Source organism: Protopterus annectens, chromosome 6.part0 (assembly GCF_019279795.1).
Source record: "Protopterus annectens isolate FY-2018-M chromosome 6.part0, PAN1.0, whole genome shotgun sequence".
Classification (NCBI taxonomy): Eukaryota; Metazoa; Chordata; order Ceratodontiformes; family Protopteridae; genus Protopterus; species Protopterus annectens.
In genome coordinates this window covers 1,835,437,405-1,835,452,402 of record NC_056737.1, presented here as the reverse complement: position 1 = coordinate 1,835,452,402, position 14,998 = coordinate 1,835,437,405, and positions in this window count along the sequence as shown.

The window sequence follows — 14,998 nt, the reverse complement described above, 5'->3', positions numbered from 1 at the left end:
AGTAATCTGTGAAAGGCATCGTGGCAGTGACACAGCCGATGAGTTGGCTTCACACCATTGAGCAGTGTGTGTCACATCATATCTGTTTGCCACCCCATCACACTGTACACGCACCATGTAGATGTTAGCCAGCTGTGGACATGTGTACCTGGCTGCACCTGTGTCCATATCACTGGCATAGGTCCCCATGTGACGTCGGTGCTGCTGTTCACCTGGACGCTGTGTATATGTCAGTATGCATCACGTCTGTAGCCATTGTGAACGTCAGCAGTGGCACTGTACACATACACATGGACACCTGCACATGCATGTGTTGTGCCATGTACATCCACACAGCACTGTACGGGTGTTGGACAACTTGCCACAGCTCACCTGTGTTGCACATGTGATAGAGATAGGGCAATGTGTAACCATGACACAGTAGCGAGACAGGCCATGCATAGCATGTACACACACACATTGTCCAGAGCATCACACAGCACCTGTGACACCACAGGGTGCATCACAGCCACATTACTGCTGTGTATGGTTGATAGTGAGAGTGCCTTTTGTCCATTGCACCATGTAGGACTGTGATAGCTCCTGCAGCCTTGCTGGGCAGGTCTGCATGGTATGGCAGGGTATGCCACATACATGGCACTGGGTTGTGATCCACCTGGGGGTTTACGATATTGGCAGGGTGGCTGTCCATTCCATATGTCATTGCTATGTGTATATGGACATTCAACATGTCTATCGCCATGGTGTGGACACTGGCCTCAAGCGAGGTATGCTGCACGCTGCTTGCTGAGGGTGTGTCTGGTGCATGCAGGTATCACACATCCATGCATACACTGTAACCCTGGCAGGTGCTATGTGCTGGGATATTGATCAACACAGTGCTGTATGAGGACACACACCGCTATCCCGTGCACATGGATGGTTGCCTGCACTGATGTGGGTACCACATATGTGTACATCCAGTGCCTGCTGCCACCCCCATGTCTGCTGCTGCACTACACACAGCCATCCCTCCCTCTGTGAATGTGGTGTTGGGCACAGCATAGGTATCCATGTATGGGGACAGGGATGTTCACATAGCAGGGTCACTGATGGTATCGTCGATCAGACCATACGCGTATGACGCACCACTCACACATATAACCCATTCATATTGTTGTTCACAACGGTGACACAGCTATATTGCTATGCCGGAGACATTCACAGCCATACATACACAGATGCATGCACGTCCATCTGTGGCATGGCCTGGACTATTGGTGTGGTTCAGCACATTACATGTTTGACTGCAGCTGGCGCAGACCTACTGTGCACATGTCTACACGGTAAGCCTGTTCTACAGTAGGCATCTGTGATGTGCTGTGCACATCTCATATCTGCACATTTGGTTGGTGTCCATCGGTCCACAGGCCAGTGGTGGGACACACAGGGATGTTGCTGAACATATATGCATGCAACCCTGTACAGCTGTAACACTAGCCTCTCAGATGCTCATGTGTCATGGCCGTGAACACCGTACACACACATGTGGTTGTGGGCTGCCGTCCATACCCATCTCCTCCTGTGGGTTGCTATCATCCCACACACTCCTTGTATTGTATGTTCAGGCTATGCACCTATGTGGGGCTTGTGGGCATGCAATACGATACTATATGCCTTTGCACCCATCACAGACAATGTCACACAGGTACACCGGCAGCCGTACACATCACAGCTTGTTGTCAGCACGTCACATGTGGTACACACATAACACATCTCCTGTGGGACATGGTCATTTGTACGGGCATGTCCAGCAGTCACATACCACAGCTACCCCTATATGACGGCTATGCAGGACATGTGTCTGTACAGCTACTGTGACATGTACACGAGCAATGCCCCCTACCTACATCACATGGTACTACCTGTGGAGTATGTGTGTCTGCATCCATGCTATGGCCATAGATGACAATTGTACATCAATATGTGCAACATACCTCATTGGGGGGTTGTCATGTGCACATGTTCCATGTGTCAATGCATTGTTTGTGTCTGTTGGGCGGTCATTGTTGTGCATGGTTTACATGGCTGACATAGCGTACTGTGTCTGATTCCAGGTACTTCATTGGGCTACCAGCATTGTACATTTCTACAGCACATTCCAGCCATCATGTAGCCAGCTTAGATGACAGTGGGAGGTGTTCCACCATGTGCACATATGTCACACAGTACGAGGGTGACTGACACACATTGTCAGGACTGGGTTCTGACTGCTGTGGATGTGTGTACTGGTGTTGACAACCATGACTGCACCAGATGGTGTCTTCTGGATGTGTAACATTCACAACACACACCTACATTCACATAGCAGCACATCGTCCACGACAATGGACATTCCTGCATGAACACTGTGTACGGTATGTCTGTATGACCACTGCATATATCACTGGTAGCCACCAGCATGGCTGCCTACAACAGCGGTGTGTATCCTGTGCAAACATGGGTTACACCTGTCACAACACACCTGTGTCAGATGGCCCTGTAGTGGGTGACAGTGCAGTTCCATACATCATGTAACAGTATACATCGTGCACCAGTATGTTGCAGACATGTGAATGGCTGTGCTAGTCGACATATGCACACATGACACATCACCTGGTACACCGTGTCTGCCTTGCCACCTGCTATTGTGACCACCCTGTGATGACATTGTACGGCCCACATGGACTGGGACATGTGATGGCTCAATGGTGAATTAACCCTCCGGGTGTGTGTCTAGCCAGGTGTCCAGTAGCCAGTGGTCTGCACGCAGGGATAGTGTACATTCGCCTACTCTGTCACTGGGACTGTTGACTATGGTCATACTGTAGTTATGCAGGCATGTGGTGTTTGTCCAGTCTGATAGTCATGTTCAACCACACTACCGTGGCACACATGACCTGTGGACATCTGCCTAAGGTGTGCAGCCCACATGTACATCTTCACATGCTATGCTGCCTGTGCAGCGGTGTCACATGTCTGTCTCTGGCAGGGCTGTCACAGGTAGGCACAGCATGCAGTTATGTGTGACAATGCTTACACCCTCCACTGTGCTGTACACAAGCACTGCACACACAGTACAGCACACATGTCATTTATCTGCAGTGCCTGGGACCTGCCTCCATGCCCTACACGGCACACCTGCCAGTCCAGATTGTACACAGATCATACCTCCCAGGCACATACCTGGACTGCAACACACACGGGTGGGTGGTTCCCACACCACACAGTGATTTACACACATACTGTATATTCCCAAGACACATTGCATCATAGGTAATCCATGTTCAGATACCCATGTTCGTGACCGCTGCGCACATTGTGACACGTGACAGTGAATACACTGTACACCACAGGTTACATGCTGGTCGTGTTGGCATACTGTACATTGCACCTAGGACAGTTGCTACTGCTATGTATTGACAGCAACACGCCCTTCCCTAGTATGGACTCCCATGTACCCACACATGCTTGGCCATGCAGTACGCATAGCTGGGTGACACATTACACGACACATACCATACCTACACTACCCTCGGCATGCACCAAACCTCCATGTGTCTGTGTGCTAGGCCTACACACATCCCCCCTCTGTTTGCTGAACATCCATGCTTCTCATCCCTGCTAGCCACACCCTAAACACACAACCATAGCAGCATGCATGGTACATACACTCTACAGCCGGTATTACTGACATCCACTGACAGAGGTAGTTGATGGCATGGCACCCCGTACGATGGACAGTCTACGTGCCTATGCCAACACTGATCACAGTGCACTTCTGCTACATTTACACACTGGTAGGGACCATGCTATTCCACACAGAGACATGGTGGTACTGGCCTTTTCACAGACGCCACAGTGGTATTCCTGTTCCATGCACACGTGCTGTATGGGCACATGTGCAGGCTGTTGCACGGTAGTTATGTTCACCTGTGTGTGGTGTGTCACTTGACAGTCATGGTGTGTCCTCATGGTGCATCACATACTCCACAGCTAGCTACCTACACATGACTGCCAGACATTGCAGTGTGGGCCCTCATGCAGTGTGGTGGTATGTCTCTGCTGTTTGACTACATACACATTCAATGCAGCATACCACAGTCATGCAGGCATTGCCAATACAGATGTTGCTGGCATCGTGCCTGCCAATGGGGTACCTACCAACAATACACACTCTCACTCACTACAGGGTTCCAATCCTTGGCTGGACATTGTATTAACCCTGTGGACACATACATAGTACTGCCATGCACATGTTATGTCCGGGAACACAGTCCCAATGTCACCTCCAATCACCGTAGTTGTTGTATCCCGCCAACCTGGCTGTTACATGTCTCTGCAGCAGCACACTGCATTGACTGCTAGCCCATTCATGTACGTTGTGTACCCTGACCACCACACTACCACATCTATCACACTACACATGGGTGGTACTGCATTGCACGTATGGGGCTGCATTTGTACACCCATGACTGGGCCATTCAGTATGGCACTGGGCCACATCTTGACATACATGCTTCACACACTCATTGACTACCTGCATGCCTTTACTGGCACCCTTGTTGGGCTTATGTGCGCCACAGCACACCACATCCCATGCTGGCCACCTGTCATACTATTGCATGGGTGGTTGGGGTGGTACAGAGGGTATCACATCAGACATGATCCGCTCTTTGCCCTTCAGCGCCATTCCACTTTATGCTATTGCCAATGTACACATCCAGCATCACATCGTACCCTATGTCTCGGGATGTTACGCCATGTGCCTCCTGTACAGGTCACACAGTGGTGCAGGCATATCATGCTAACTACAACAAGTCAGGGACGTGTGACATTGCACAGTCCTCAGACATGTGGCCCCTCATGCTCAGTATTTGCATACGTACACTACCTGCTGTCACACAGTATTGTCCATGCCTACATATACCACATTTACATACCTGGCAGCATTCTAGCTCATCCTACTCATATTGCTAACAACCATACAGGTGTCAGTGTGGCAGATATATCATGTAGATATCATTGCATCAGTTACATCACACATAGTGCATATACATCACCTTTGCATAGTGACAGTCATGCAGTGTGTATCACATGGATACTGTCCCTATACAGGCATATCACATTGTACATGGTTGATGTACACACACATGCCCCACATGGTGCTGTGGTTGCCATATTCCACCATGGCGTGGGTACACATGTGCAGGACCACGCATTTCTGGACCGTATGTCTAGCTGATACATTGGGTGCCCTTGTACCTGTGCCATACACACATGTACACGCGGGCAGTGTTACAATAACACATGTGTGGTGTACCTTACACAATGGATACAACGTTACATGTCTCAGTATAGTCATGCTGTGATCTCTACCCGGCTCAGACAGTTTACATATGCAAATGACAGTCATGTAACACATCTGTACTCACCTGCATACCACTAACACAGGGGTGTAATCTACTCTGCCATGGGCCATGTTCTCCACAGTACCGATGCATGTAGTACTCCTACATGGCGTTTGCAGTGGGCAGGGTGGGAGGAGCAGTCCTGCATGTGTGCACACATGCCACATTGCTCAGCCCGGGCGTCTGTGTGACATCCACAGACTGGACACACACCGTGCTGTGGGACATAGGTCCTGTGCACATCCCACAGGGGCACACTGTGTCACTAGTCATGTGATAGCTCCCTTGCTGGTAGGGTGACACAGACCCATGGTACCACCACAGCGGACGTACTGTATAGACATACAGTTGACATCCACTTCTGCCATTCAGTGGACACTACCATGGGGGGGGTGACACTACTGTGTACATTGCACATGTGTTTACACACGGCCCTGCCGGACATCATTGTGGCACACATTGCACCTGCTACGGAACGTTTGGACATGGTTACTTGCTGTTCCCTCCATTTCAGGTACCTATTCTGCTACTACATTGTCCCATATGTGCAGGCCATACATATCTTGTTTATGTACATAACATTAGGCCATCCCTCCATCATGCATGCTATGCCTGTGATACTGTCTATGATTTCTGAACATATCCATCATGACAGCTTTGCATTACACATAATTGACATAGTCACCCCTACTGCGTGGGATACGTGCACGTCGTGCGCACATTCCGTATGACATTGACGGTATATGCCCATGCACATGTGTGCTGTGACACTATACATACATGTCCTATCCCCTGCTGTGGCACTTCATTGTTGGATATCCACTGCCAGCATCAGCGTGGGTGGTGGCATTGTTCTGTGTTTGAAATCCCTATGGCGGACCTGGGGTAGGGTTACCACCTGTCCCACTTTGCAAGGGACAGTCCCTCTTTGGGCAGTTGTGTCCTGACAAAACATATTACAAATGGCAAATGTCCTGAGATTGTAGGACATAATTATGTCCCATTTTTTATGTAATAGTTGCATAACATAGTTATTTATGTATGTTAAATTCCTAAATGTTACAAGAAACACAATAAGCAACTAAACTGCTACAAGACTACGCTTTTATTTAGGCAAAAGAGTAAAGTTCTACCCTTTGTACTGACCATGGGTATGTGTCCACCTGTAACATCTGATGTGTGTCCCGAAAATGTCCCACTTTGGCCATTTGAAAAGGTGGCAAGCCTAACCTGGGGTTATCCTGGGTGTGTACATGTTGTCCCACTGCTGTGCACACGTTGTCCACAGTCGTTGGTATGCTGCGTGGCTTAGCATTACATAACCAACTTTCACCACTCTCTGCCTGATGGACAGGTATCTTTACTTACACACACCGTTCACATACTGTACAGATTCGTCATACGTATCATGCGTTACACAACAGTACATCCCGTGGGTTCGACATACCTTTCCGGCCTTTGGTTCTGTATTCGTCAGTACTTGCTTGCTACTCCTTCTTTTGTATTCGGTATTTGTTCGGTATGAACATACGGTTTGAATATCCAGGGAGTCTTCCTTATATTCGCCGTCACCTGAGGCATGTGGGTTCATCACGCCAATAGCTGTTCCTCGGTGTGTACTTATGCGCATATCACTGGTGATCCCCCTCCATTCATACGTTACGCGTCGGCACTAGGCCATGGTTCATTCCTCGTGTGGCCGTTGGTTATTTGCAATACCTTCGTGGGGATGGTATGTATTGTATCATGTTTGTGTGACTGCATCCGCTATGTGTGGTGTCAGGTACATTTCGCTGTGGTGTTAGCCGTGGATTGTGTGTGTTGGGTATGGTATTCTGTTCGACATGTGGGTCTCCGTGTCCTGGCGGCGTCTGTCGATGGCGTTGTGCATTCAGATGTGTAACATAGCTGTTATATTCCTGTACACGACGGATGCAAGGATGCATCAGCTGCTGCTAGTGTTTCCCACGTGGCTTGTTGCGGGTATGCCGCTGTCATTGACTGCCTGTATGTTTTTGCTACGGTTTTAGCTGTTATCCCTTTGATATGTGCGATGGGGTATATCTGCGGATGTGGGTGACGGTACGGGTGGGTCTTGCATTTATACATACAAGATATGCTTGTGTGTGTGCTCCATCCCTGCTTGGGGAGCTGCAGGTTACCTGTCTGTTGTTCTGGGAATGTTTGTTTTGTTGATGTCGTGGTGTCGGTATCGCCTGCATGTGTGCTTCCTGCACGTATTCCTCCTTCACATCGGTTATATATCTGCGGATGTTCGTCCGTGCCTACTATCCATTGGCATTTTGTCACTGATAGTTACGGTGATTGTGGTCCTATACTTGGGACGGCCTGTATGCTACCGGTAGCCTCCTATTCGTGTGCCGCTTGCTTACTTAATGGTCGTGGAACACACAGCGGGATTTACGGGACCGTAAGTGTTCACGATCGGTGCCGGGATAGCACATTCGTATTTTCGCCGTACATGCCTGATGCTGTGTAATGTTGCCGACGTATCGTGTTGAGTCTACCTTATGGCCGCCATACATACGGTCATGGTTTGTACATGCGTCCTTTGCATCTCCTGTTGGCTATGTCCCTGTGGTACATTCTGGGACATTTCCGCTTTGCATCGTTTTACGTCACCACGCGCATAGCCACTGAGGAGATGTCAGTACTACTTTGTGGGTACTGCTGTACATACGCCTATGGTTCCTGTACTGTATGCCTACGCATGTTATTACACTCCGCCTGTGACATGTCACCTACATACACATTTTACAGTAGCACACACATTACACACTCACAGCGGAACACACAACAACCTCACCTCACACATACACATATTGCCGCCATGGCTCTCAACCTTCTATTTCCAAAATGAGGAACACACACATTAGTAATGTGGAACAAATGGGCATAATGTGGAACACATACTAATGGCATAGTAACAACTTCAGCTAAGTAGGTCATAGGATGATTAAAATATGCTGATTTACTTACAGTGAAGAACCTTTAATGAATTACTATGATTAATTTCTATTTACCAGGATGTCATTTAAATACATTCCTAACAATGGATGTTTGACAGACATTTTCAATGTGGAACTTTGAGGAACTGCGAGGAACATGAACTGTTTTACACCCCAAATGAGGTACGTTCCTCATAATGACGTACACTTCACTGGTATGCTTGCCGCTTTCGCACCGACGGTTGAAAACAATACCTACGGTGGCCGCATCGCCGGCGGCGGCGTGTATCTCCGCACTCATATCCTATGGATATGACACGCACATATCCCGTTACTGTACCGTGGACTGGTGATCATCCCGACACGCGGATATGTATTGATGCAGGTTGACATTGCCATGGCTGGCGTTACCTGCTCTGCCTACCCTCCCGGATGATCGGGTTGTCGGTCACTATGTTTACTATGTGGAGATTTCGCATCTTACTTATCTGTGAACTTGCATCCCTGGGTTCCATATTAACCTGTTGTACTTTATATCTGTGTATGCGTACATATATTTCTACATGTGTACTGATATCTATTTCCATATCTGTGTATGCACATAAGTACATATGTGGTCGACTTGCGGCGATAGTGGCAGCATACGCCATGTGCTGTAGAACCGGCGTGCGGTGAGGTGTTGGCGTTCCATGCTCTGCTGGCTATTGGGTGTGCAGTGTTTGGGCGGTGCCTTTGTTGGAGTCACACATAGGTCCGGCCATACAGTACACATTACGGGCGGACATGTTTGTGTGGCGTCCATTTCACTGTGTGTGCAGGTAAGGAGGTGTCAGTCCATGGGGCCTACACTGTCAAAGTATGTGCTATGCGTTCCCTCTTTGCCAGGGCGTAGGCATATTGGACGCCTCCGTCTACCTACTGGGGCTGGCACAGCGTGTTCATGGCGCTGAACGCCCTGTGCCTGTGCTTGCCTTGGCAGTTGTGGCGGGCTTGGTGGCCCTACACCATTATGTCCCTGCAGCAGCTGTTTCCGCAGAATCATATTGTGTAGCATACAACATACTATGAATATGTGGGCACATGTGCCTGGAGAGTACTGCAAGGCTCCACCGGATGTATCCAAGCACCGGAACTGTGATTTCAACATCCCAAACACACGCTCTATGATTATTCTGGTTTGTGCGTGTGCCTCATTATGGCGTTCTTGCATGTGTGTGTGTGCATTTCTGATGGGTGTCATCAGCCACGGCTCCAGTGCATAGCCAGCATCCCCCACGAGGTGACCTTGTGTGATGTCCCCCCTGGCGAATACCTGATACAGCTGTGAGGCATGCCAGATATGGGAGTCGTGGAAGCTTCCAGGGCTGCCAGCACACACATCCATGATAATGCCCTGCGCATTGCACATGACCTGGCAATTGATGGAGGGGTATCCCTTGCGGTTTATGTAGCGTCTACCCTGCTCCCCGGGCGGTGACTTGATTTCTATGTGCGTACAGTCGATCGCACCCAGTACCTCCAGGTATTGTGCCACACGGTGGAAGCGGCGCATATTGCTAGCCAACTCCTCCTGAGATCTGGGGAAGTTTATATACTCATGGGCATGTCGTAACATGGCATCCAGGAGCTGGTGTAGTACCCTAGATGCTGATGCCTGTGAGATACCCATTATATCCCCGGTTGGCCTTTGAAAGGTACCTGTGGCCAGTATTCGCAAGTTCACACATACCTTTGTGTCCACTGGGATGGGCTCCCCTCTGTTGTCTCTTGTTCTCAGGCGTGGCCGGCACAGCTCCACTATTTGCTGTAACGTGTCCCTGTCCACCCTGTAGCGCTCTACTATCTCCAGGTCTTGCAGCCCCTGGTAGGTCACCCTTGATCTGAACACTCTCCTTCTCCTGTGTGGCCTACGGTAGTTGTTGGCACCATCCTCCGCAACTCCGTCTGTCTCTGCCACATACCTATGCATCACGGTCACGGCGGCACCCACCATATACATATTAAAAGTTCCCCATGTGTTTACACCCTACGGTGCGGCGTTTGGGAAATCGCGCTGTGTGTTGTGTGCATTCACACTTTATACTGTTGTGCTGTATACCCGGTGATGTCATTGGGTGTGTCTGTGCAGCCGTATCCATGGATTATTTTCGGTGTTTTACGGTTGCAACTGCAACGGTACTGCCTTTAGTGTTACATTACAGTTGCCTGCATTGGCTTAGCTTTGCATCTTACATTACTGCATCCTGCAGGCACATGGCATATGATGCATTTTATCTGCAGCCGCAGTTATACTACCTCTGTACTTGGCTGTGCTATTTTGGTTCTTTGTTCTTTGCATTTCTACTACATCCCCTACTATCTTTGCATTCATATGCCTCCCCTTTCCCGATATGCAGGAGTCTGCATACAGAGTTGTCGGCTGCCGCCGTTTGCCCTTCCTGGATTGATTGGTGTTGATTGCTCATTACGGCTCCAATTACACTGCTTCTGCATTTCCTCATATTCTCCGCATTACCTTCCTATATCCGTGGTTGTTGACGGGGAGGCCGTCACATGACTGGGTTGGGGAACATAGTCATCCTCGTGCACATGCATCTGTGCGCGCATTATGTACTCTCAGCGCATCTATTTCCTCACACGCCGGTCCTGCTGCTGTGATGTACATTGTACAGCCCAGGTTTGCTGGCCTCCAATATGCTTCCTCCTACAGTGGCACACCCTCTGCGATTGACATGTATCTCGTGTAGGCCACTCCTCGGTGTAGTACCGCTGCGCCGTTTGCTCCATCCTTACACCGGCGCCAGCTTTGCGATTCACTATTATCTGCCTCATTTGCATGGCATTGACTGCTAATACATGGTTACGGCGCGAACACTGCCACCACTCCTTGACAACCCTTGCGCTGGGGTTGGGCTTTCCATACATACTATGGTGTGTGGTGGCTGTACAGCTGATGTGTATTATACAGCTCTTTTAGGACATTGTCATATTATTTCATTGCTTTGCACCTTCTGTACACATATCCGGGGTTCTGCTGTGGTTTCTACGCATGACATTTTGTCATTATTTACAGTTTGTGCATGTTTTCTTTGGACATTCTCGGTGCCTTTGGCATATTGCACCTGTATGATACCTGACGTTGACAGCCTTCCGTTACTCCTTGGTCATGTTTGGGTAAATGTAAACCATTTTTTTCGGTTTACATTGCCGTGCCCTTACGCTACGCATGCCCCACTTCGTGAATCGCTATTTGCCTTCATTTGCATGGTGCAATACCGCACACAGTGTGATTAGCATACCTACGCCGGGGGAGGCGCAGGTCCGGCGCATGCCGGTAGTGCACGTGGGATTGCTTCATACCTGAATCGCTCGGTGGCCATATTTGGCTTTATAACGCCGACGCTATGCTGGCGCCTGGCGCAAGGTTCATGAATCCCGGGGATAGTTTAACTCATGTTGGAACAATTGTTAGCTAGTGGAAGATAAAATAACAGCATTCAGTTTGCAGTCATTTGCAAACTTAGATAACCATAGGCCAGAAATGTTGAACTGAAGGTTTAATAAATAGATGTTAGATAGGACAGGTCACAACACTAAGCAATGTTGTACACCACTAATAACCTTTATTGATTTCAGAAGTGGCACCCGAAACTCTGACTAGATGGGTTCTGTCAGATAATCTGTTATCTCACATAGATTCCACCATCTTTTATAATATCCCCCATTTAAATGCTTGGTTAAAATATCTTTTATCTTTTATTACATTCCTCAGTTAAATGTACCATGTGACCACAGAAATTGCAAATTTTATTAATTTACCAATAAACTTTCAGAAAAGCAAAATGTTTATCTGTGCAATTAGTTATGTTATCATAAATATGATTGAGCATGCAAAATAAGGGAAAGCTATTTATACAGTTTTGAGCTGACTGTGTAACAAGGAGAAGTATGTAAAAAGCTGCTATGAATCAACTGTTGATAATAAAAAAAACAGTGGTGAAAAAGGCAGTGTAGAGAGAGACATAATGTATATGTGGAGTTAAAAAAATGAAGAAATTAAAATAAAGCATTTGCCTACACTGACATTTATGGTAATTATCAATGATAAGAGAATAACGTTATTACAGTGATACAAAAGTTACTATTTTTGTGGTGATACTGAACATTTAACTGGGGAATGTAATAAAAAGCATTACAATGAAATTGACACTAAAATTGGGAAATGTATTAGATGGCATGTCCACTAATGTGGGAAAGGGGGTATGAAAATGTTTAAGTTAATATGTAGAAAATGTTACAGAGGGGCACTACTGTGAACAGGAAGAACAGGACACAGTGGAAGTAGAAGCAGAAAATAAAGAAGAAATAATAAAAATGATAAAAATGTAAATAATACTGATGTTAATGCTTTTGAATGCAATGTAGAGAATGAGAAAGTATTAGATGAAACATGAATTCAGGAAAATCTGTTAGAGACTATAAATGTGGAAAAACATAACAGAGTTCTGGAGTACTGGAATCAGAAAAAGGGGATAAAGTGAGATATGGATATGTAACTGAAAAATAGGAGGACACTTTGGCTGTTTGATACCAGGCAGAAAATGAAAGTTAACTGTTCAGTACCTTCTGACAGTCAGTTAATTAGTTGTTACATTTCTGATTGCCAGTGTAGGGATAGCAGTTGTCTAAAGCTAGGAGTAAAAAGAAAATTAAATGTGAGAAAAACAGCTCTTTACATTTCTTGCTGAACTGAAATAATGTCCTCACACTAAATGTGTTTACTTGTGCTACTGGACTCCAAAAATTCAGTATCAGAATTAAGAAGAGTGATAGAAAGGAATATTACATACAAATAAATATTTTTGCCATTAAAAGGCTAGAAAAACATACATATATATTACAGATGAAGAAATGAAGTGCTTAGTGGTCCATGATAGAAGATTTTTTTTACAGATGAAGGAGGACAGCAGATTGGTGGATGGCACTAGGCACCATAATATCTAGCTATAACTCTGCAGAGGAGAACTCTGATGGGGTTATTTTACTAGTTGTTGTTTCTGCCTCCATGTTTCACCAGGTCTGCTGTATTTTGTTTATAGAGCTACAATTACCTATCATATGATATTATGTAATAATACAATAATGTAAAAATGTACTATGATATAATTTATATAGCCCTATCTTTAGCTTTTGATGTGGTCATACACTGATCAATAAATTAGAACAATAAGGTTTTAATATAATCTTGATGGCACTGCCAGTGGCTCATGAGGCAACGTACGTGTCTTTGGTGCTGGAAGATCAGAATCCAGGTGACTGGATTGCTGGCACTGTACTTGTGATTGTGCTATCCTGATGGTGGTAAGAGGATTGAAACAAACAGCACTATGATTCATATTTTAAAATCTAATCTTAATGGTATGATACTGGAATAGGCAGTGTTTTAAAAAGAGTCTGGCTTCTTTAGATAGGGAGAAGGGAGGCCAAGGAAGTGCAAAATGTTTTGAAGTCCGTTATAACTAAAACTTTGAATTACAAAAAAAAATATCCAGATGTCATTGTTATTAAATACAGAGAGCAGATAAAACTTGACAAAATGGGTACTGAACAAAGATATGAAACAGGGTATCATAAAGATGATCTAGCAGAAATAATAAAAGTTATGAAGAATGTCACCAATGGTTAGTGACTGACTTTCAGCAACTAAAGAGATGTCACAGTAAATCAGACCAAAAACTATTACTTCATCCAAATGACTCTCAGAATTCCCTAACCTAGCTGGAGTAGTGAAACAAAACAGTAAGTTTGAAAATTTCAAGCAAACTAATAAAACGAGCATAAGCAAATGTGGTTGTGTTAAAATAAAAGAACTGAAGCAACTGGATCTGAGTATTTTGAATGAAAAGTAGGGTGGCTTATGATTGAAGCATAGAAAATGCTGAAGAATGTTGTTCAAATGCACTTTTTATTTGAGCTAATGCAACATACCACAGTACAAAAATTCTAACACCATAATTCCCTAAAATTAGTTTAGACAGAAAAATGACAATTTGTTTCTGTTAAGATTATCCATTTTATGCTCCAGAATTCTATTACCTACTAAATCTCCCAGTATTATTCTTATGTAGTGACAATGGAATTTACCATGTATACAGTGACATTGATATATATATATGTGTGTGTGTGCATGTGTGTGTGTGTGTGTGTGTGTGTGTGTGTGTGTGTATATATATATATATATATATATATCATATATGTTTGAATACACAGAATTAATCAAAGTCATAATCAAGTGCCAACTCATATTTTTTCACTTTTTTGCATTTCTGTGGCTTACAAAAATAAGGCAAGTGTTTTCTTTGTTTCATCATTCACCATACAGTAATATGTGTCAATGACAGGCCACAAATCTTTGTAGTAACTAAGCTGTCTACTATGGATGTATGTATTGTCTAAAGGAATGATATTTCTTCTATAGCCTGAGGTCTTCCAAATAGACATTATGCGTAGTCTACCCCCTTGTTAGATACATACATAACCAAGACTGCTGTTTTGATTCCTTATGTTTCTCTAATTATGTTCTATGTTTTTTGAGTGATA